The 21,666-nt window shown below is 36.0% G+C and overlaps 1 long non-coding RNA gene across 2 annotated transcripts; it reads left to right on the forward strand.

Annotated features, from left to right (window-relative positions):
* The first annotated feature begins 4 nt into the window (after positions 1 to 4).
* Positions 5 to 21,440, forward strand: LOC144322051 (uncharacterized). Of its 2 annotated transcripts, XR_013387610.1 has the most exons (6): positions 5 to 112; positions 3,086 to 3,428; positions 7,679 to 7,905; positions 18,296 to 18,377; positions 19,455 to 19,607; positions 21,331 to 21,440. It is a non-coding gene; the product is annotated as an uncharacterized LOC144322051 (long non-coding RNA). The 2 variants fall into 2 exon arrangements; XR_013387611.1 differs by lacking the exon at positions 18,296 to 18,377.
* Positions 21,441 to 21,666: the final 226 nt, after the last annotated feature.

A 21,666-nucleotide genomic window follows, 5' to 3' on the forward strand; every position in this document is an offset into this window, starting at 1 on the left:
CAAACCTCACAGAACTCCCTTTCTCAGCAGAGGCCACCTCTCTTGAGTTCTCTAATGAGCTGGCTTTGCTTTACTTAAAGACCCAGCAATGACCTCCTCTGAAAGCAGCCAGGTGAGGATGGATTTTTAAAGTGCTGGAGCAGAAAGGAGGGGACATAGCATTAGTTGGGCCATTTCACACACATTCCTTCGATTTCTTTATATAAATTTAGCAAAATCATGTAATTCATTTTGGGTATAGGCTCTAGGGAAGAATCAGTTGCCTTTTCCAGCTTCTAGAGGCTGCTTGCATTCCTTGACCCAGAATCCCATCCTCCACTTTTAAAACCAGCAATATAGCATCTTTGAATCTCTTTTTAAATCTGACCTTACTGCCACCCTCTGATAAGGACCCTTGTGACTACATTAAGGTCACTCAGATCATTCTGGATAATCCCCCTATCTCAAGAACTTCATTTTAATCACATCTGCAAATTCCCTTCTATAAGATAATATATTCAAAGGTCCCAAGAATTAGGATTGTTAAAGAAATTGAACAAAGAGGCCATTTGATTGAGGAGACTCTAATGCCTTGGTAGCCTATATAAGCAACACTGAAACCTAAGCCAGAGTCAATTCCTATAAATGCTTTCATATTCTTAAAACAAATTTAAGAACACCCAATCAGTAACCACCAACTAAGTTTTCCCACATAAGGCAACTATTTAAACAATAGCCAAATAATTTCCTTGCTTTGCTTCTGCAACTCCTACATAAAAATATTTCCCTAGCTCTTGTCCTCAGATCCTAATCATTTTTGTTTTGGTACTGCCTGATTTGAATTGATGTTTGTTCAAAGAAAGTCTGAAAAGTGAGATGTCGGCATCCCTGAGGCCTGTTACTCAGCCTCCTATATCTGGAGCACAGGGATTTGATGTTAGTTGTGGTCCTGGAAAGAGGAAAACTGGAATAAGTGGTGCATGAAGAGAATTAGTATTCCATTGTCAGGTACCTGCCTCAGCATAGCTGTCTCAAGTAGAGTGATGTGGTGACAGCAACCGTCCCCTGAACTGTGAATGGCAGCACTAGATTCTGAATTCTGAATTATAGTATCAGGGTGTGACTTCTAATTCAAAAGTTCATTGACAGCTTCTGCCCCTCTAGTTCATCCAGTGCATTTGTAAAAACCTGTCCCCTTCAGAGTAAATCCTTCGCTGCTTGTGATATCTAGGTGGGTTTCTATTTTCTGCACTGAACTCTGATTGATATGACTTTTGAACCCAATACACATTTATCACCTATGGCAGCTAAAAGCCATATTCTGACAGGTCTTAAGTTTGGAATCCCAGCTCCAACACTTAATGGCTGTGTGATCTTAGATGAGCTATTTTTTTTTTAATGCCTCTGTTTTCTTGCCTATAAATGAGAGTTATAATATTACCTACCTGTCACCCAGGGGTTTCTTTCTTCCTCTTTTTTTAGTTGAGTGAGTCACCATATGTAATGTCTTTAAAAAATGTCTGCAACATATCATTACTATTATACAGAATATCACACCCCAAAATACAGCAAATATTTTAATAAGAAAAAGAAAAGTCATACATAGAAAATCATAAAAAGTGATCATTTGTATCTAACATCTTAAAGGAAAGGATTTATATTTTAATAGGAGATAATTTAATGTAAATAATTTTTATGTAGTAACTGAAAAGGAAAAGAAGAATATTACAGTATCACAGGAAAGCAAATATCACTCCCAGATTTAGGGAAACAAAGTGAAGAGATGCAAATTAATTAAAATTAGAAATTTGGAGGGCCCCCATGGAGCTGGAACCATGGTCTCTGAGGAAGGGATGACTGGCTTTGTAAGAGGTGGTATGATGAAGCTGATTCTAAGTGTTGGGGAAAATATAAAATTGATGCAAACACTGCTGCAGAATGGTACACAGCTTCCTTTGTTGGAAATGTTTTTAAAGACTGCTTATAAGATGGTGCTCATAGGGCTAGGAAGCAAACACAAGGCAAATAGGATGGAACAAGTTTATTTTTCCACCTAAAGCTCTGAGTGTTTGTCTCAAATGCCAGATATCAGCTAGATAATAGGGAGCCAGTGCAAAGCAGCAAAGAGATTTGTAGACTTTCAGCCATACTCTCTTAAAATGAATATGGAAGAATGGGATTGGAGCTGAGAGAGAATAGCTTAATAACTAGCAAATCTACCTAAACTACTCAGTATCCATAGGCAAACTTTAGATAAAAATTGGAAATTCCCTATTTCTACCCAAAACAATGCAACTCTCCTTCTTACAGATGGAAATGTCCTTCTGTTTCTCTGAACGGGAAGCAAACTTCCAGTACCCATTGAACCATCTCTGGGAGACAGCTACACTGTCCCTTTCTGTGCTATGTTAATTAGTCTTCAAATTCACTCACGGGGCCAAGTGAATTCTGTATTACTTAAAAACCAACTTTTACACAATATTTTTATAAAATGCTAAAGGGAAGGAGGAGATGGTGCATGGGGAGAACCCCCTCAAGGAAAAAGTCAAGTTGCTCCACTTTTTTTCCCCCCAAATATTACAAAAAGAGTCATCATGTTTGATGGGCGTTTTCATTTTTGCAGGCAACATTCCTCCTCATTTGAGTACCTTCCTCAGACTTGCTTAACAAGTTAAATTATAGTTTTGGATCTAATAGTTATAATGTTGAAAATAATGTCTTAAAAATGGGTTATAATTGAGTACATTTTATCTAATATTTTCTAGAGTATAAAGGGATAGTTACATTTCCAAAATGCTCAGATTGTTCTAGAATCTCTCATACATCCTCCAAATACATTCACTCTCTTCCTTTTCTGTTTATATACAGTTAAATTTGTATTACAATCAACATAATTTTCCATACCTTTCCATAAACCTTCATGATGACTAGACATATTTAACCTGATTTTGCCATTGTTCTTAACAATGAAATTCAATACTTCTGAATAAAGGAACTCTTGGCTTATTCTGATTGAAAGGTAAATAATAGACTTTTAAATAATTAGTGTATTTTTATCCTTTTAAAAATTCCTTTTATGTGATTCTTCTCCCTTCATCTTCTACAGGCATTTTTTTTTTTTTTTTTTTTTTAATGACAGAGTTCAGTTGTTATGGGAAGGATGCCAAGAGGAAGATGGAGTCAACATTTAGCATTTCATGTCAAAATGGGATTTCTGAGACAAAAATGTAAAAATAAACTTGAGACACAGGCTTTGTGAAGAAGAGGATTTCATTAACATATCTGGGGCCAAACTTCATTGATCAGCTCACAGAATTTTATCATAAGCCAAGAATAGAACAAAAACAGAGTAAAGTGAGGCAGTCCTTATCATATAGAGGGGAGACAGAGAGACTTCCTGTTTGACCTTGAATTGGGGGAAGAAGGCCACTGCCATCATGGAAGTAAAGGTGTGTGTCCTGTGTTCTGTGTTCTCACTTCCCTTTTTCCAGGCTTGTGTTCCAGTAATTATGGAGGTATATATTAGCATGTTCTCCAGAAAGTACAAAACAGAATAGCTTTACCTTGTTTTCTATTCAAAATCTTGGTAGAGGGATGCCTGGGTGGCTCAAATGGTTGAGCATCTTCCTTTGGCCCAGGGCATGATCCCAGGATCCTGGGCTCGAGTCCCACATCAGGCTTCTTGCATGGAGCCTGCTTCTCCCTCTGCCTATGTCTTTGCCTCTCTCTGTGTGTCTCTAATGAATAAATAAATAAAATCTTAAAAAAAAAAAACCTCCTTGGTAGACCACAGACAGGCTGACCCCTCTCCATGATAGGGGGGTGGGGGGGGAAGAAAAAGGTGGTGTGGTGTGTAATGGCTCTGTACAACAAAGGCAGATACAAGGACCACACAAAACTAGGGAAACTGTGCCCCATGTCTCAAGGACTCCTATAGTCCCAAGTTTCATGTCCCAAGTCTCTCCTATACCCTGACTTCAATTTCAAGAGGAAAGTGAAAGGGATAATGATCCCTGAAGTAGGTTTAACTGTGGATTGAGAGAGTATTAATGCAGTAGAGATATTTTAAATTGAAAGACATTGAGCAAAACAAAAAATAACAAGCTATTGTTAAAATTTTCCTCCAATTCCAGTGCCTGTTTTTCCTTGTGGATGGTTTAGAAGAGCTACAGATAATAATGAATGCTTGCATTCTTTGGACATCTGTGTAGCGTATGTGTGAATTTAATTTCACAATAATTATCTGTTGATTTAAAAGAGCTTGGTGATAGGAGCCGTAGGCATATAATTATATATAATCTAAGTCACAAGCATTTTGGAGACAGAACTCCAAATAGATAAATGTAGGGATTATACTGTTTCAGTATTTCTTTTAATTACTTGGCAATGTTGACATTATATTGTAAGAAGCAATTAGTTCTAATAATAGTCAAATAGGTTCACTTATTTTATGTAAAATTGTACAATTTTCAGTCTTTTGTGATATTTTGCTATATTTCTATTCCAGAGCATTCTTACTGGATTCATGTTAGAGAAAAACTAATAAAAATTATCTTATTATTTATAAAAGGCCAATATTCACAGAATAAGTAGTTGCATTTATAAGTTAACATCTATGAAAAAATACATGCTATAGTTAGAAAGTTTGAGGTTTTAATCTTTTTTACATTGCATTATTTTTCACCCAGCTTACATTTTTACATTTGGTTTAAGCCTAGGAATTGACTAGCTATATTAAAAATGAGACAACATTTTAATACAAATTATCATTTTAATAATTGCTGCCATATAATTTATTTCTCATTTTAATACAGAATAATTTGATTTTAAAGCATTATCATTTTATTTGCTTTATACACTAATTAAAAGCCTCCAACTGGAACCACATTCCATTAAATATCTGTTATACCATGTCTGTAGAAATGTCTGCTCTTTGTGTATAAAATCCTCAGGAAACTGGAAACTTAATATTCAAGTTTTATATAATTCTGTTAACAACACCCTGAGGAAAAAAATTAAGGAAAATTTATGACTAAGTTACTGAAATAGCTAACAAAAAATCTGCCAGTTTAGAATATCTGCTGGTTTGTTGCTATCCATAGAGTTTTTGTTTTAGTGCCAGAATCAAATATTCCATTTAAAAAATAAAATAAATAGAATGTCTGGGCCACTGGTTGGCAACTTTTGATTCATGTATTTTATGCTGCTGGTGTCATCAAACACAAGAATTTATGTCTTCACCTTTTTTTTATGTTCTAATTTTTGCTGAGAATTTCCTCATCATTCTTTGATTCCTTTTCATTCCCCAATTTAATTTCTTTGATTTATCTTTCTTTGATTCCCTTTAATTCCCTTTTAATTTAATTTAGATTTTTCTCTACCTTTGCTTTGCTTCAGTGTTGTTTCCAATTTCTGCACTATTACCTGGTTGTTTTAAATGCATCTATTCCTACCCAGGAATTTGAGTGTATATACTATTTAATGTGATAATAATAATAGCTTGCATTTACTGAGCACTTATCATGGGCCAGACATTCTACTATAATACACACACACACACACACACATACACGTGCGCGTGCGAGCGCTCAATAAATACTCCTCACTTAAAGAGGTCACAAACTTGGCAAGTGAAAGAGCTAAGCTTCCATTGCATATGGTCTGACTTTGGAGTGCACTTAACAGTATTCTGGTGAAGATTCTATTACTCATGAGTGACAGAAATTTATTGGAAATGAGCTTATGAAAAATGGCATAAAATGCCTCACAAACCTGAAAATCCAGAAGTGGTTTTCTAAACATGCTGCATTCAGACACTTAACGAACAGCAGGGTCTCCCTCATCACCCTTTGGCTTCCTCTCTTCCCTCTCAGACTGCCTCTGTGTATCTAGAAGGATGACTACAAATGACTGTGGTGTTACCAGGTCCCTGCAGCAAGAGATCATGGAGGAGTGAGAGCATCTCTCCTACCCTTTCTAGCAATAATCCTAGGGAGGGTTACAGTTAGTCTTGTTTGGGTCACACGCTTGAAGTTTAATTGTGGTTAGGACTTTTAAAGGCAGCTATGGACAACAGTCAGCCCTTAGTCACCCCTACCCAAACCATAAAGGCTGAATAGGATTACTGTATAAGATCAGATAGGGATAGAAGAAGGATATTGGGCGGCCCAAAAAATCCGTTCCACGGATTAATGCACATTGGCCTTAGACCCTGTGAATGGAAATGACTAAATATACAAATCACAAATGCATCACATAAAACCTTAGAAAAACTGTTATCTTCATTTTTTCAAATAACAAAAACTAAAACTGACACAACTTGCCCAAATTCACATTAGGTGTAAGTCATCAGGCCTTTTGTTTTTTGTTTTATGTTTTATTGTTTTCTGAAGAGAGAAAGCATGCACACAAGTAGGGCGGGGGGCAGAGGGAGAGGGAGAGGATTGATCTTATAACCACTAGACCATGCCTGAGCCAAAATCAAGAGTCAGACACCTAACCACCCAGGAGTCATCCAGGTGTCTCCATCAGACCTTTTAAAGATAATTATGTATCCAACTGCACTGCCACCAGAGGAATAACATACAGAATTCAAAACCTAGACCTATATGTCATGGCATCAACCTAAGTATTCATTTTTTAAAGATTAAATATTTTGGAATGGATGAAATTAGACATTACTCTGGCTTTAGTCCTTCAGTGTTTGATGATAATTAATCTTTCAAAGATATTCTAATGTCCTGTGCATCCTTTAACTTGCATTCCCTGAGGGCATAAAATCAGAGTGAAAAATTTTTATTGGATGAATGTCAGCTTTATTCACTTTCTTTAGTTGAATAAATGTGATTGCTAAGAAGCATATTTAATGAAGTAAGTTTAGAAGTTACAAGGACTTGAAGCAACAGCTAGTACTTGATTAACATTCTATGTAATACAGAAGTGTCATCAGGGAAAATAACTTATTTTTTAATATTTGTAAAATCATTGTTGCCTAAGGAAGGGGGAATTGTGTTTGCTTTATATACTTATATACTTTATATACTCTTTATATACTCCATATACATGCAAATCATATTTCTTTATTTTTTTAAGTCATCCTAAGTCCATCTCCAAGCCTCCATTTGGAGTAGATATTAAGAAATTAAATCTAAGACATTACTGGGTTATGCACCCTATGCATGGCTGTCTAAAATACAAAGGTTGTGTAAAGCATTGAGTATCTCTGATCTCCTCGAAGTAATAGTTTTGTAGTGTTTTATGCCAACACAGCCATCCTTCCACTAAGAATAGCCCCTTCAGTCCAGTGGCTGCTACTTCTCTTCTGTTTGGTGCCTTTGGTTTTTGTAGAGACTGAAGCTACCGTGTCTAGGGTCCAGGTTCCCTGGAGGCTGCTACCTATGGGTAGTCATGGGACCCCTAAGTCTTAGTCTCCTTCACGTAGTCTGGAAATGTCCTCTCTCTTTGGCCTCCATGGCCTTCTTCTCTTCTCCCTTCTCTCCTCATCTGCTGGGACAGCCAAATGATCTCATCCATGAGCTAATACTCTATAAAAGATAGGAAGGGCTGTTGTCCTTGAGATGATTCTACTTCCAGCTCTGTGAAAAGTCCCAGAGCAAAGAAATACAAATGGCCTGGCTACCAACTTGAAATAGGAGGAATCAACACAAACCTTTGTTTTAAAATTACTGTTCTGTCATAGGCATATCACCAGGATCTACAGCTTGAATTATATACAGGTTCATCAGTGTTTCACCTCTGAAATAATGTGTCACATGACAAGAAAGTCTCATTACCTCTAGCCATCTTGAAGTACAGCTAATCAAACACATCTCAGCTCCTGTGAGGTAGTGATTATGCCTGAAATGGATGCCAGCAGGATCCATAAACAGCAGCTGGATGAAGGAATGAGGAGACTCCATTAGTGGGGTAAGCAGAATTTAAAAACTGTTGGAGAATAGTTAAGGAAGTCGGGCAAAAATACCTACAGCTAGAAAGTGAGAGGCTACTGTCTCTTCTGAAACTGAGGGATGTGGAGAATTTTGATATTGGGAGTCTTTAAACTCATCTAGCTCAGAAATCATCAGTCTATATTCTGTGGGTCCATAGAGAGGCTTGATGGCTTTTCAAAATATTTGATTGTTTTTTCATTTAAAGATAGTGTGGGGTTTGTGTTTTGTTTGTTTGTTTATTTTTGCTATTTTAAACATTCTAATAAAAAAAGAAACTAAAAGAGTTATGTTGTGAAGGGATACATTTGGTATGTATGTATTTGGTGGGTATGTATTTGGTGTGTCAATTACAACTTAATTTGAGATCCTAACTTTCATGTAAGATGTGACTCCACGAGCCCCATCCTGGAGGAATGTGTTTAATGTAGGTGATCTTACCGCCCTCCTCTATTCAACATCTACAATAGCTTCCCATCCTACTCTAGGTGAAAGCCTTACATTGGCCAACAGGTGCTACAGGAACATCCCTTACCTTTATAACCTCATCTTTTACCACCTTCCTTTTGTTCATACCCTAGTCTCCTCGCTGGTCCTAGGACATATCACCCTTGCTCCCCTCTGCCTGCAATCCTCTCTCCATAGGCATCACTGTATTTTGCTTCCTCACCTCCTTCAAATATTTGCTCATATGCTATCTTCTGAATGAGACCCTTCCTGACCACTGTATTTAAAAATTGCCTCCCTGTCTCTAAGTCCCTAATCCTCTTCCCTGATTCTGGTATTCATACATTGTCTCACTATCTTACATACTATGCAGTTGAATGTTGTGTTTTATTTTATTGCCTGCCACCTCCAACCAATATGTACACTCTCAAGACAAGGGCAAGGGAATTTGGTTTGCTTTATTATACCTAGGACATCACCATATAGAAGTTGCTTAGGCAATCATTGTTGAATAAATGAATAGAGGGCTAAATGATCGGTGGAATAACAAATGCTGCCTCAGAAAGACCAGAGAAAGTGATCAAATTTTGTTTACACTTCTGTGTGTGTGTGTGTGTATGTTGTAACACTGAATGTGTTGAAAAATATATAGACACCTTTATCTCTTATTTCAAATTGTTATCGCAGTTTCTTTTACGCATACACACGTGCCCACACATTTATTGATCACTTGCTTAAAGACATACATATATATAAATTATATTTAAATAGAGGCAATATTTATGAAGCACCTTCTGCGTTCCAGATCTTATGCTGGGATTATTCATCTTGTTTAATTCACTTGAACCACAAAACAACTTGTAAAGCTATTAAGGTATTTCAATAGAAGTTAAACCCTGGGATGCCTAGGTGGGTCAGTGGTTGAGTGTCTGCCTTCAGCTCAGGGCATGATCCCAGGGTCCTGGGATCAAGTTCTGCATCGGGCTCCCCACAGGGAGCCTGCCTCTCCCTCTGCCTGTGTCTCTGCCTCTCTCTGTGTGTCTCTCATGAATAAATAAATAAATCTAAAACATATATATAGAAATTAAACCCTGAAAGCAAAGGGCATTTTAGAATTCTTCACTTACCCTGTAGTCACTGCAAGGGTTTGATAGGTTATCTTAAAGGCAGAATGTCATCATATATGAGTAGAATCTTTTCCTTAGTCTAGTTCAACTTCCTCAGACTTCAACTTCCTCAGACCTCAGATGCATCAGATACATCATACAGGGATATATATTCAAGATCACGTATAATCTACTATATAGTTAAATAAGGGATCAAGAGTAATTTTTATTTGACCCAATTTTCAGTTTATTTTCTAATCTAATCTCTCAAGAATGTAACTTCAGTTTTTGTACTAACTTCAGCCTGTGATTGTAAATTACCTGGTTTCGTTTTGCTTGAACTTTAGCATAAAGCTTCAACTGTTGTATTTGTGCACATACCTAAACATTTTGTTAAGCAACCCTAGAACAAGAAGGTTGCTGTTCTTCTCCACTCTCCTTAAAATTCAAATTTGCTTATGTCCACTCACATAAAATTGCAGCAGCAAAATCATCTGCTCTGTCTGTTTTTCACTGCATGGTTGTCATTGGTACAAGGACAGGAAAACACCGCAGGTGTTAAAATACATAGACAGCTTTATCTCCCATTCCAAATTGTTGGTGCTTCTCTCTGATTGCTATATTTTGATTATGAGGAGGTTTTTTTTTTTTTTTTTTTTTTTGGATATTGCAAGTAAAATCAAAATTTCCTAATTCTCTTTTAAGAATTAGGATTAGTTTAACTTCAGAGTGTCCTGAGTTTGCAAGGTGAACTGTTAAAAAATTGCTACTAATAATAACCACTTATCTGCTCAAAACAGGACTTTATTTTTGAAATCATCTAACAAAAAAAATCCACAGGAATAAATTGCAGGCTAAATCCTCTCTAAGACTAATTGTCATCTACAATCTCCAATGTCAAAATTATCGTTCCTTCCTTTAGTCTCTCATGTTCATTAAAGCAGCCCCATTGTTCCTGATTGAATTTTTTAGCAAGCAATTATTAAAAATTTTTAATTAATTTAAATAAATATATAGTTATTTGTTTTCAGCAAAGGGTTTGGGAATAAGATTTTCTCCCTCTCTCTTTAAAGTTCTGTAATTGAAGATAGTTTGAAAATCACAGCTGTGTCCAAGGGGTGATTGAACATTTTCTGCAAGGGCCAAATACTAAATATTTATGCTTTGCAAGTCAAGAGACAAAAACTGAGGATATTATGTAGTTACATAATTTTTTAAATGTAAAACCATTTTTAAAATTCACAAATCATTCTTTAATTTAGAAACCACCAGAAAAAGGTGGTGGGTTGGATAATGGCCCATGGGCTGTAGTTGGCCAACCTCTGTGCTAGCCCAGTATTATTCATTTTTTTAGGTGAAGAAATAGCATAATTGAATTTCTTGTGGAAGGCTCATTGGTAGTGTGGTAGTACTAGGAGAAGTGCATGAAGTGCATCGGGGGCCTCTAGGTGCCTTATGTTGCAGGATTGTTGTTGTTGTTGTTGTTGTTGTTGGATTGTTAATGAAAACTTCAGAAGAGTCCCAAACATCAAAAGACCCCAAGCCATAAGTGATGACAAAACCACACTGAATACAACTACATAAACATTCACTGTATAAAAGAACCAGGTTTAGCATGTTTTTAATTCCTCAGAGCATACTTACTAAACCTAACTTGTATGCAAAGGAAAATTTCTCATAATTCTTTTATGATTTCCTATATAGTAAACCAGAGACACCAGATGGCTAGGAAATAGATACACATAGGTAAAATTTCAGTTCCTACTCTTATAAAATCCCGGCCTATTTGCTTCCAAATTTTAAAAGTTCAGTAAATGCAATTTTTTTGGTATATTTTTTATTGGAGTTCAATTTGCCAACATATAGTATAACACCCAGTGCTCATCCTATCAAGTGCCCCCCTCAGTGCCCGTCACCCAGTCACCCCATCCCCCTACCCACTTCCCCTTCCACAACCCTTTGTTCATTTCCCAGAGTTAGGGATCTCTCATGTTCTGTCATCCTCTCTGATATTTCCCACTCATTTTCTCTCCTTTCCCCTATAATCCCTTTCACTATTTTTTATATTCCCCGTATGAATGAAATCATATAATGTTTGTCCTTCTCTGATTGACTTACTTCACTCAGCATAATACCCTCCCAGTAAATGCAATTTAATGAATAAAAAGGTAAAAAAATACAATAAAAGGCAAAAATAGAAAAATATAGCAACTTTTTCTTCTCATAGCCACAACTTTATGTCGTGATGTAGAGATTAGAATATTAGTGATGATTAAAATTTAGTAGCAGAAAATGAGATTGCTTCTGGGAGGAACAAGCTTCTGTTTTTGGATTATTCAGTTAGTTTTACCAAGCAAGACCTTCTAAGGAACTGAGGATAGATATCTTTAATGTTCAACCATATTTTAAAATCTCTGGATCATCAAAAATTAAAGATAAAGAACCATTTGTGCTGTCTTTACCAGCAGGTTGTACCATGAGATAAGTTTTCTCCTCATAGAAGTATTCTAGTTAACAAAGGAAGAAACAATGGTGAATTATAATTATTACCATTTGTAACTTCTGATGAATTAACAAATCTAGGAATTCATTATCAACAGCAGCTTATGTCAGAAATACGAATATTTTGGGTCTCTTACTGAAAGAACACAATATCATCTATTGAGTAATTTTGTTTAAAAAAAGAAGTGAATTTGTATCTGGAAATTCTCTAGGTCATAATACCAATTTACCTATTCCCAGGACATACAGAAAACAGAGAAGCATGTTAAATGACACTGTAGGAATGGAATCTACAGAATCCAGATGGTAGGAAACCCTATAAGGCAAATGATCCGCTTAAAAAAAAAAATATATATATATATATATATATATATATATATATAATACAAGGAAAATAAGAGATAAAGGCAGAACTTATTAAAGAAGCTTGAGAGGTGCCTGGGTGGCACCTTAACTCTTAAATTAAGAGTTAAGTGTCCAACTCTTAATTTTGGCCATGTCATGATTTCAGGATATCAAGCTCTGAGTCTGGCTTTGCGCTGGGCATGGAGCCTGCTTAGAATTCTCTCTCTCTCTCTATCCTTCTGCCTCTCCCTTGTGCTCTCACGCTTTCTAAAAAAAAAAGAAGAAGCATGAGAGACATATAAAACAATATTGATAATTAAAAAATAGAAGTGTAAAAATGCAATTGGTAGGACTGTTGACAATTTGAACAATTATTTGATGATATTAAGGGATAATTTTTGAATTTAGATAAAGTGATTGCATTTTTAAAGTTTTTACATTTTAGAGCTATATATTAAAATGTTTATGGATAAATAGTGTCTGTAGTTTGCTTTAAAAAATTCCATCAGAAGCTAAGTAGGTAAAGACACAGATAAAACAAGATTGATTGAGTTAAAAAGTGCTGAAGCTGGGAGATAGGTTCAGCAGGTTTTAGTCCATGTACTTTGTATATGTTTGAAAATTTCCCTTGCAAAATGTTTTTAAAAGATAGCCAAAGGGAATTCTCAAAACTAAGACACAATAAAATGGCCCTCCACCAAGAATTCTAGTAATTCAGCAGAGGAGAGTAACAGGAAAACATCAGCAACTCCAATAGCTCCATAAGATTGTTTATATAACATACATTCCTCAGTTAAAAGAAATCTAAATTTGCAAATCATACTTTTGAAAATATTACTTGGTGTATTGTTACTCACGTGGATTGTGTCTATTGTAATATAGAAAGTCCAAAAATCTGGCATTGGGAGTGAATATCACTTTAATTTGTGGTTTAGAGCAGAGGATGCCAGAGTCCTGCCCACATCTCCTTGCCTTTACCACTTCCATCCTTGCCAATGATTCGTCTTCTAACTCTTAACCTCTTTAACTCTTTGCTGAACAGTTTTTTCAAACTGTCCAACAGGCAGGCTTGAAGTGCTGGGGAATGTGTCCCCTGGGAGCAGCCCTTCATCAATGACAGACAGAAGTTAGTATATAAATACACCCAGTTTGTTTGCTTTTCCCATGGGATAAGCCTGAGGCCTATGGCCTACATTGACTGCAAGAGTTTCCTAAGTGGAATTAAAGTTGAGCTTTCCACAGGGGCAACTGACTTCTGAATTTACCCTTTATTGGTTTCCTCTCTTCCCCTTCATCCCTTCACTTCTCCACTCTCCCATGGGTATTCCCTAGGATCACTTTCCAAATAAAACACTTACTCTCAAATTTTTACCTTGGAGTCTGCTTCTTGGGGAATGCAAACTAGTTTACATTCAGTTTGTAAAAAGTAAGTGAATAAGGGTTATTCCATCATTTGGGGCTGAAGAACCTAGAGTTTCAGCCATATATTCATGTTTTGTGTGTGTGTGTGTGTGTGTGTGTGTGTGACAAATGTCAGTAAACAGGTATAACAATTCTGTTCTTTTGATTTTTTTTTTTTTAATTTATGATAGTCACAGAGAGAGAGAGAGAGGCGCAGAGACACAGGCAGAGGGAGAAGCAGGCTCCATGCACCGGGAGCCCGATGTGGGATTCGATCCCAGGTCTCCAGGATCACGCCCTGGGCCAAAGGCAGGCACCAAACCGCTGCGCCACCCAGGGATCCCAACAATTCTGTTCTTTATGTTAATTTGTTTAATTTAATGTATGTTCTTAGGACTTTGAATTATCCCATTTATCAAGAAAGATTAGAATAGTAGGCTACAAACTTTAGTATGTTTAACAAATGCTCAAGTGTCTTGTTATACATATGGATTCCTGGCCCCTTCAGCAATTCTGATTTCAGAAGAACTCCAGATTTACTATTAATAGCTATGCACATTAAAACCTTAGAAATACACAGGAGTCCTGAGGATCCTACTTTGAGATACACTGACCTAGGTGCCAAAGTTTTAATTATTTGTAAGATGTCATGGCCAGTTGGGTTCTATATGCCTATGAGAAGATTTGATCTGACTCTGATAGCTTTATCCTGTCCTGGAGTCCCAATTCTATGCTGCTAATGCTAAAACCTAAATTTAATTTTAATGTGGTTCAGATGGTACTGTGACTATTTCTGTCCGTTTTCTGTAAAGGTAGACGTGGGAAGTGCAGTTTGGAAGAGGAAAGTGTGGTGTTGTATGAAGGGTGTGGTAAGCAGAACTGTAGCAAAGGTCTTAAAAATTCAGTGCTCCACCCCTCGCTTAGGTCTTGGGTGTGCTTCAGCAATGCCTCCTTTTGAATCTCTTTGTGCCCAGTTGGGAGATGAAAGCAGAAAACACTGCTGGAAAATCATTTAGCTATAAGGCTAACATTTGCTCTTAGTCTTCTCTTGAGACTTCTTCTAGTCCTTTTTCTGCCCATTGAAGTTTCAGAGGTAAGGCCACGGGGACCCAGTAAGAGAAAGTACCACCAGGTACTAGCCCTCCTCTCCCCGAACTCATATTTTGTATCCAGAACACAATTCCTATAGCAACTTGCAAACGACGACCATTTATTTCATTTATGAAAGCCAATTTGCCTTTTTCAATTAGTTCATGCAATTTTATTTGGATTTTACATTTTGTCTATTCCTAGAGCTAAAATTGGCTTCAAAGGGCAAATAATTGCACCTTCAACTTTATTGGTATGGCAATGTTATCTTCCTCTCTCCTCACTAAATTTTATGATTCTCCACCTCTAGAATTAACTTACTGAGACATTTTCTTTTTGGCACAGTAAATGGTTAGAGCTTCGGAATGGTGTATTGTTCTATGTATAGCAGTGAAATGAAGTAAAAAATGTACTCCCAAATTTGTGTAAGTTACTAATTGTTATTTGATACCAATTAGAATTTGAAATGTCTAAATGATTTAAATTGTCTTGAAATATTCATTCTTGACATTTTATTCCAATAGCAACACATTTAAAAGAAAGAAAGAAAGAAAAAAAAAAAGCTGAGGCACTGGATTCCAGAATGTAGTATGTATGAATCTGAACACATGGAGGCAATAGTATACTTAGAAGCACGTCAAAGCTTCAAAAATACAAATTCAATGATAGCCACTCTCATGTCATCCCAAATTATTAGAGTCAGTGTTCTATCAGATGGAAGGCAGTCTCTTAATTATTCCTCCTAAAAAATAATTGTTGTGCTATTTCCAAGAGAAAAAAAATAAATGAAGCTATTTCTCTAGACATTTTTCTCAAATGTTTTGTTCTTGGGACTCCCTTATGGTCTTAAACATCAATGAAGATCCCAAGTATTTTAGAGTATTAGAAGTTAAAAATTAGAAAAAAATTCAATATTAACTCATACAAAAGTAACAAACCTATATATTAACATGAAAAATATTTTGTGAACATAAGTATATTTTCTAAAATAAAAACAACCATAAAGAGTGGCAGAAAATAAAAGCTCTGCCCTCACACTGCTAATATTTTATTGAAATATATAAAATCTGAGTTTCAAAACTATTGAGAGCTTGTGTCATTGTTAGCTCATTGAATTTAAATAAAAATCCACTACTGGATCCAGCAGTCTTAGAGTGAATTAAAACTCTACCTGCCTCACTCTCTCAAAATGCAATGACAGTGGGTTGAGAGATGCTATATTTAACCTCTCTTTCATCTTAGTAAAATATCCTGAAATTGAGGCATGGTAGAAAAATCCCCCTAATCTCTCCCCTTATGCTTATTCTGTAGTGGTAGTATGGCTGTAAACAAATAAACGGTATATATATCTGTACCCACATGCATATGTATATATTGTATTCATGTATCCATATGCAATTTATTTGTATATTGATACTTAAGAAAGCAGCAAAATAAATCCTGTCCATGTTCTGAAATCCATTTGTCTCTTTGTTAATCAAAAATGAGCTTTAAGACTTAAGTCAGAACTGGATGTACTGGGTAAAATAAAGTATATTATTAATATTCATGGCACTTGTTTTTATTTTTTAGAATGTGGCTCCTAGAAAAATTTGTATTACATATGTAGATCATATGATATTTCTTTTCAATATTTCTTTTCAGCTGTGATCTGTAGGAGAAGAAAAGACACCATGTAATTTGTAGGGTTTTAAAAAATTAAACAGGAAGGAAGGTGGCATGTGCATTTTAAATTTTTGATGGATTACAAATATCGAATTGGAGCATGTTAATATTTTGAAGAGTAGTGAAAGGAGAAAATTTAAGAATAAATTCTTAATTCTTTTAGAATAAATTCATATTAGTGATTAGGAGCTCTCTGAAGATTTTATAGATCACTACCTAATCACAGATTACTACTGCTTAAAAAAAAAAAGTCCTCATCATAAATAGTGCCTCTTTATTTGTTAAAGCTTGATTAGGTGTTTTGCTTACATCTAAGAGACTATGATGGATCCCAGGGGCAATGGAAGAAGAAGTTTTAATTCTATATGGTCACCTCTTGAATCAATCTTTCTTTCTTTCTTTCTTTCTTTCTTTCTTTCTTTCTTTCTTTCTTTCTTTCTTTCTTTCTTTTTTATCTTTCTTAAGTGACAGCAAGAGTCTTATTTTCTTCTCAAAACATGTTGATGGTTTGGACAAAGGGACTATCTTATGCTGAGATAAATATGTAGGAAATGAAAGTTATATACGTGCTGCTCTTTTTTTTTGAGATTTTATTTATTTATTCATGAGACACACAGAGAGAGAGAGAGAGAGAGAGAGAGAGAGGCAGAGACACAGGCAGAGGAAGAAGCAGGTTCCACACAGGGAGCCTGACGTGTGACTCGATCCCAGGTCTCCAGGATCAGATCCTGGGCTGAAGGCAGCACTAAACCGCTGAGCCACCCAGGCTGCCCTATATATGCTGCTCTTAAACAAAATATTTCCTTTAAGTGTTTTATTACAGAGAATTCCAAGTCTACCCCAAACTAATCTCCCAGCCCAGTTATCAATACCTGGTCATTCAGGCTCCACACACATTGTCATCCACTTAGCACTTTCCTCAAGCCTATATTATTTGATTTCCAGACATCACACCAGCTCATCTACAGAGAGTTCAGTATGTAATTCTGAAAAAATAAGGGCTTTCTTTGGAAACATAGCCACTATACCATTATCATATCTAAAAAAAGGAATTAATAATTCCTTAGTAGCATCAACTATCTAGTCAGCATAAAAAAAAAAACACCCCACAACATTTTCATTTTTATTAAATGTAAGTTAGAATTAGGCTGTAAAACATACATAGTTTTATAATGTGCTTTAAATAATTACCTTTTCACATTTCAGTATATGAACTATCATTCCCTCATGTGATGATTTCTGAGGAAATAAACATAAAATTAAATGGTCATCTTATTAGGGGTCTATCTTTAATTTCCTATTTATTGAGATTCCTCTAGCTATCGATAGGGGATGTCAAAAATGCCATTAAACACAATCTACCCCTTTGAAACAAACCGAATTACATTATGATTATTAGCCACTAGATGCCACAGTTGCTTCACACAAATGAAATCAACTGGGCCTTGGTCTGTCAAGAAAAAATGATAATATTCTAAAGATTACAGTAAAATACTAAATCAAAGTGTCAGTACTAGCCTAAACTTGCTTGCACCTTGTAGTACAAGTGTATGCTTAACCATATGCTTAAATATTTACCTTTAACTTTCATACCTGAGCCAACTATGATATCCACCCTTTTAAAAGCATCTCTGCCCTTTTCTGTGATTTTGAAGTTGTTGCTAATTCTTTCCAATCAATTCACTCAATGCAATACCTTCACAGAAGTCTGCCTAATGACTGTCTGTAAGTGTGCCTGACTTGATTTCGGGGTAGTTGAAATTGTTAATGGATTGAGAGGACAGAGAATCAGTTTTGTACTTTTTTTTTTTTCAGGAAAATACCATAATTTTAAGAAGCATTTGTTGTTACTGTTTTCCCTACCATCTGCTGAGCTGCTTCACAGAGATTTTATCAGGTGGTTCACAAGCATATCTATTGAAATATTCTTGTTTGGCTAAGAACAGCAATCCTATCAACATATTTGGCCAGCGGTATTAGAATTACCTACACTTTTATATGCGTTCTTCCAATAATGTACTCCGATCTGGCTATATTTTAGTATACATTTGGTATGTTTAATTTCATTCCATGATAAGAAGTTTCCATACACATTTGTCAACTAACACCCTTCTTGTCCAAATACTGTTTTTAAAGCTTCTTCCTAGAATATATTATTCTTTGTTCTAATAAAAAAAAAAACAAACCCTTAGTCCTTTGTGGAGATTTCCCAGCAAATTAGCTACCTGGCAACTCATGTATCTTCAAAATTAAAGTGAGTATGAGAAAATTACTTCACTGACCTTGGGAAATACCACATAAATAGCTAACGGAAATGTCAATATATACGAAATTAAACTTTTAGGAAAAACCTTCTCAATACCTCTACTCATACAAATGAGGAAGAGACATAGACACTGTGTGGGAAGAAGTCATGGAGGTCACCTCAATAATGCTTTAAATGCTTTCCCTGCTTTTATCCTTGTCCCTTGCTAGCTTCTTCTTCCCACAGCAGCTAGAATGGTCCTTGTAAAACATAAATAAATAAAAACCATACCACCGCTCTACTCAACACCTTCATTGTCACTCAGAACAAAAGTCCAAGCCTTTACAAATGTCTGTAAGGCTCAATATGTACTGCCCAGTGTGGTAGACACTAGTTACACGTGCCTCTTGAACATTTGAAATGTAGCTAGTTTGACTTGAGATGTGCTATAGTGTGTAAAATACACAATGGATTTGGAAAACTTAGTACTGATACAAAGAATGTAGACCAAGTAATAATTTTATATTATTATTTATATATTATATACATAGTTGCAATGATAATATTTTGGATATATTGAGTTGAATAAGATATGTTATTTAAATTGAATTCACCTAAAAAATAAATAAATTGAATTCACCCATTTTAAAAAAATGTATGGTATGTACAAGAAAGAAGTTATATTACATGTCTTACATTTCTGACTCACATTCTAATTCTGTTGAACAGCACTAGCCTCAATGACCAGCAAGTCACCAGCTCCCTCCCATCTGCAACCCACATTGGCTTCTTTGCTGTTCCTCATTATAATCCACGTATATCTCAAGCCTTTGTGTCAGCTATTCTCTCCTCCTAGATAATCTTCACTCAGATATCTTTATGGTTAGTCTCATCACTTTTTTTTTTCTGTTCTGTGCTAAGATTATCAGAAAGAACTTCTCTGAACAGTCAATCAAAGATGGTCTCATCTAACACTTGTACATACCCACTATCTCTATTTTTTTTAAACTTGTATCAGCTAGCACATTATATGTATTTGAGTGTGTGTAATTCCTCCTTAGTAGAATAATCCCCATAAAGTCAGGAGCTGTGTTTTGTTTATTGCTGTCTCTCTAGAATAGTGCTTGGCTTTTGGTACACACTAAGTATGTGTTAAATAAATCAAAGGATAAATATCATTAAAAATAAGGAGAGTGATATCTAAGGCATTTTATCATGAAAGTTTAGAAAATGAGAGCAATCAACACTTCCTGAGTGCCTACAATGAGCTAGACACTGCGCTAAGCACTTCTATATAATAATCTTAATAAATCCTCACAGAAATGTACTCGCAGATTAGAAATTTAAAGCTCAGACAATTTAAATGATTTTCCCAAGGTCACTTAGTCAGGATGGAACATCATTTCAATACTTTTCATTTTATTTCGATGTCTCCAAGTACTTTCCCTGAGTTCCAGAATAAATTACTTTCCAAGTATTTTCCTTTCATATCATTTGTCACCACCGTGATAATTCAATTTGTGATGTGGTGCTTAGTGTCTGTCTTCCCCACTGCACTGTAAACTTCATGATATGTGGCAGTGAATATCTTGTTGATATTTCCATGTCCAGAGACTTCACCCTCATGCTTAATCTCTAGTACATATTTATTGAATAAATGAATAAAGTTAAGGTTATCTCAAAATATTAAAACAGTTGATAAGTGGGTTATTTGTGGTCAACGAGAAGTAATGGTTTTGTAGATCTACTAAAAGAACGGCACTCATTTAGAATGAACCCCCCCCACCCCCGGATATGGCAGGGGAGAGTATGCCGGTGTGTAGGTGTTCTTCACACTTGATGATATGTAATAGTACTACATGTTGTGGATTTTCTCCGGAAATGTGTTGCTCAACATAGCAGTCACATGGGGGCTATTTAAATAAAAATCAAGGTAAAATAAGTGGGAACATTCATTCCCTCAATTTTATTAGCCACACTTCAAGTGCTCAACAGTCATACACGGTGAGCGGAGGCCTTAATGAAGAGACAGATAAATAAAATTTCCATTATAGGGAGAGTTGTATTGAACAGCACTCTTAGAAAGTCAAAAAATTCTTAGGAGGATCTCTTTTTAAATCTGAAGGGGATTGTTCAATAGTTTTGTATTCTAACTACAATGAAACTTTGAGAAAGAGCCCAATAACCTGTATTCCCAAGTGTTTCTGGGCAAGACGGCGACATGGAAAAGCAGCTTCATTGTCTAGTGGACGAAACGTTTAGTCAGACGTGCTCATGCACAGCCAGTGGCTGGTGTGGAAAGAACCACTCCTCCGCGGGCCCCGGGCAGGCCTGCTGTTCCAGGGATGCTGCCAGCACCTGGCTGCATCCAGCCCTATGTCTAATGCTACTCAATACCATCCCTTTGCATTTGATGCACAAAACAGAAGACCGAAATTTGAAGAGGAAAGACTTTGGAAAGCCAAACGCACCTCAGACTATTAGTTAGATTCACAACTTCTAGAGAGAACTTTTTTTTTTTTTTTAAATGCCCCCTTCCTCAGGTTAATTTCTTCATAATGCAACTTTCAGTAATTTTGGCCAATACAATTTAATTTTCTTTCAGATTCCGTCGCCGAAGATGTTTTCCCCTAATCGGACGAGTAGAAACATTACCTGTCATTGCCTCAGAAAATAAAAGTTTAGAGACAAGAATAAAAATCATATTTTCTATTATATTTTCTGATGAACCTCACTTATTTGGGGCGGGAGGGGGGGTGTAGGCATTTTCTTAAATGGAATCTTTGGTTCTTGGCTCTATCATTTGTTCACGTTTCTCCACCATCTGCCAGTCTTACCGAATCAGGCTTGACCGAGGTTGAAAACAGTTCATGATTGTCGCTTCTTCTTAGACAGGAGCCCGGCGGGCAGTCAACAGGTGGGGGACGTGGGATTTCTCTAT

The sequence above is a fragment of the Canis aureus genome, chromosome 10 (genome assembly GCF_053574225.1).
Source record: "Canis aureus isolate CA01 chromosome 10, VMU_Caureus_v.1.0, whole genome shotgun sequence".
Classification (NCBI taxonomy): domain Eukaryota; kingdom Metazoa; phylum Chordata; class Mammalia; order Carnivora; family Canidae; genus Canis; species Canis aureus.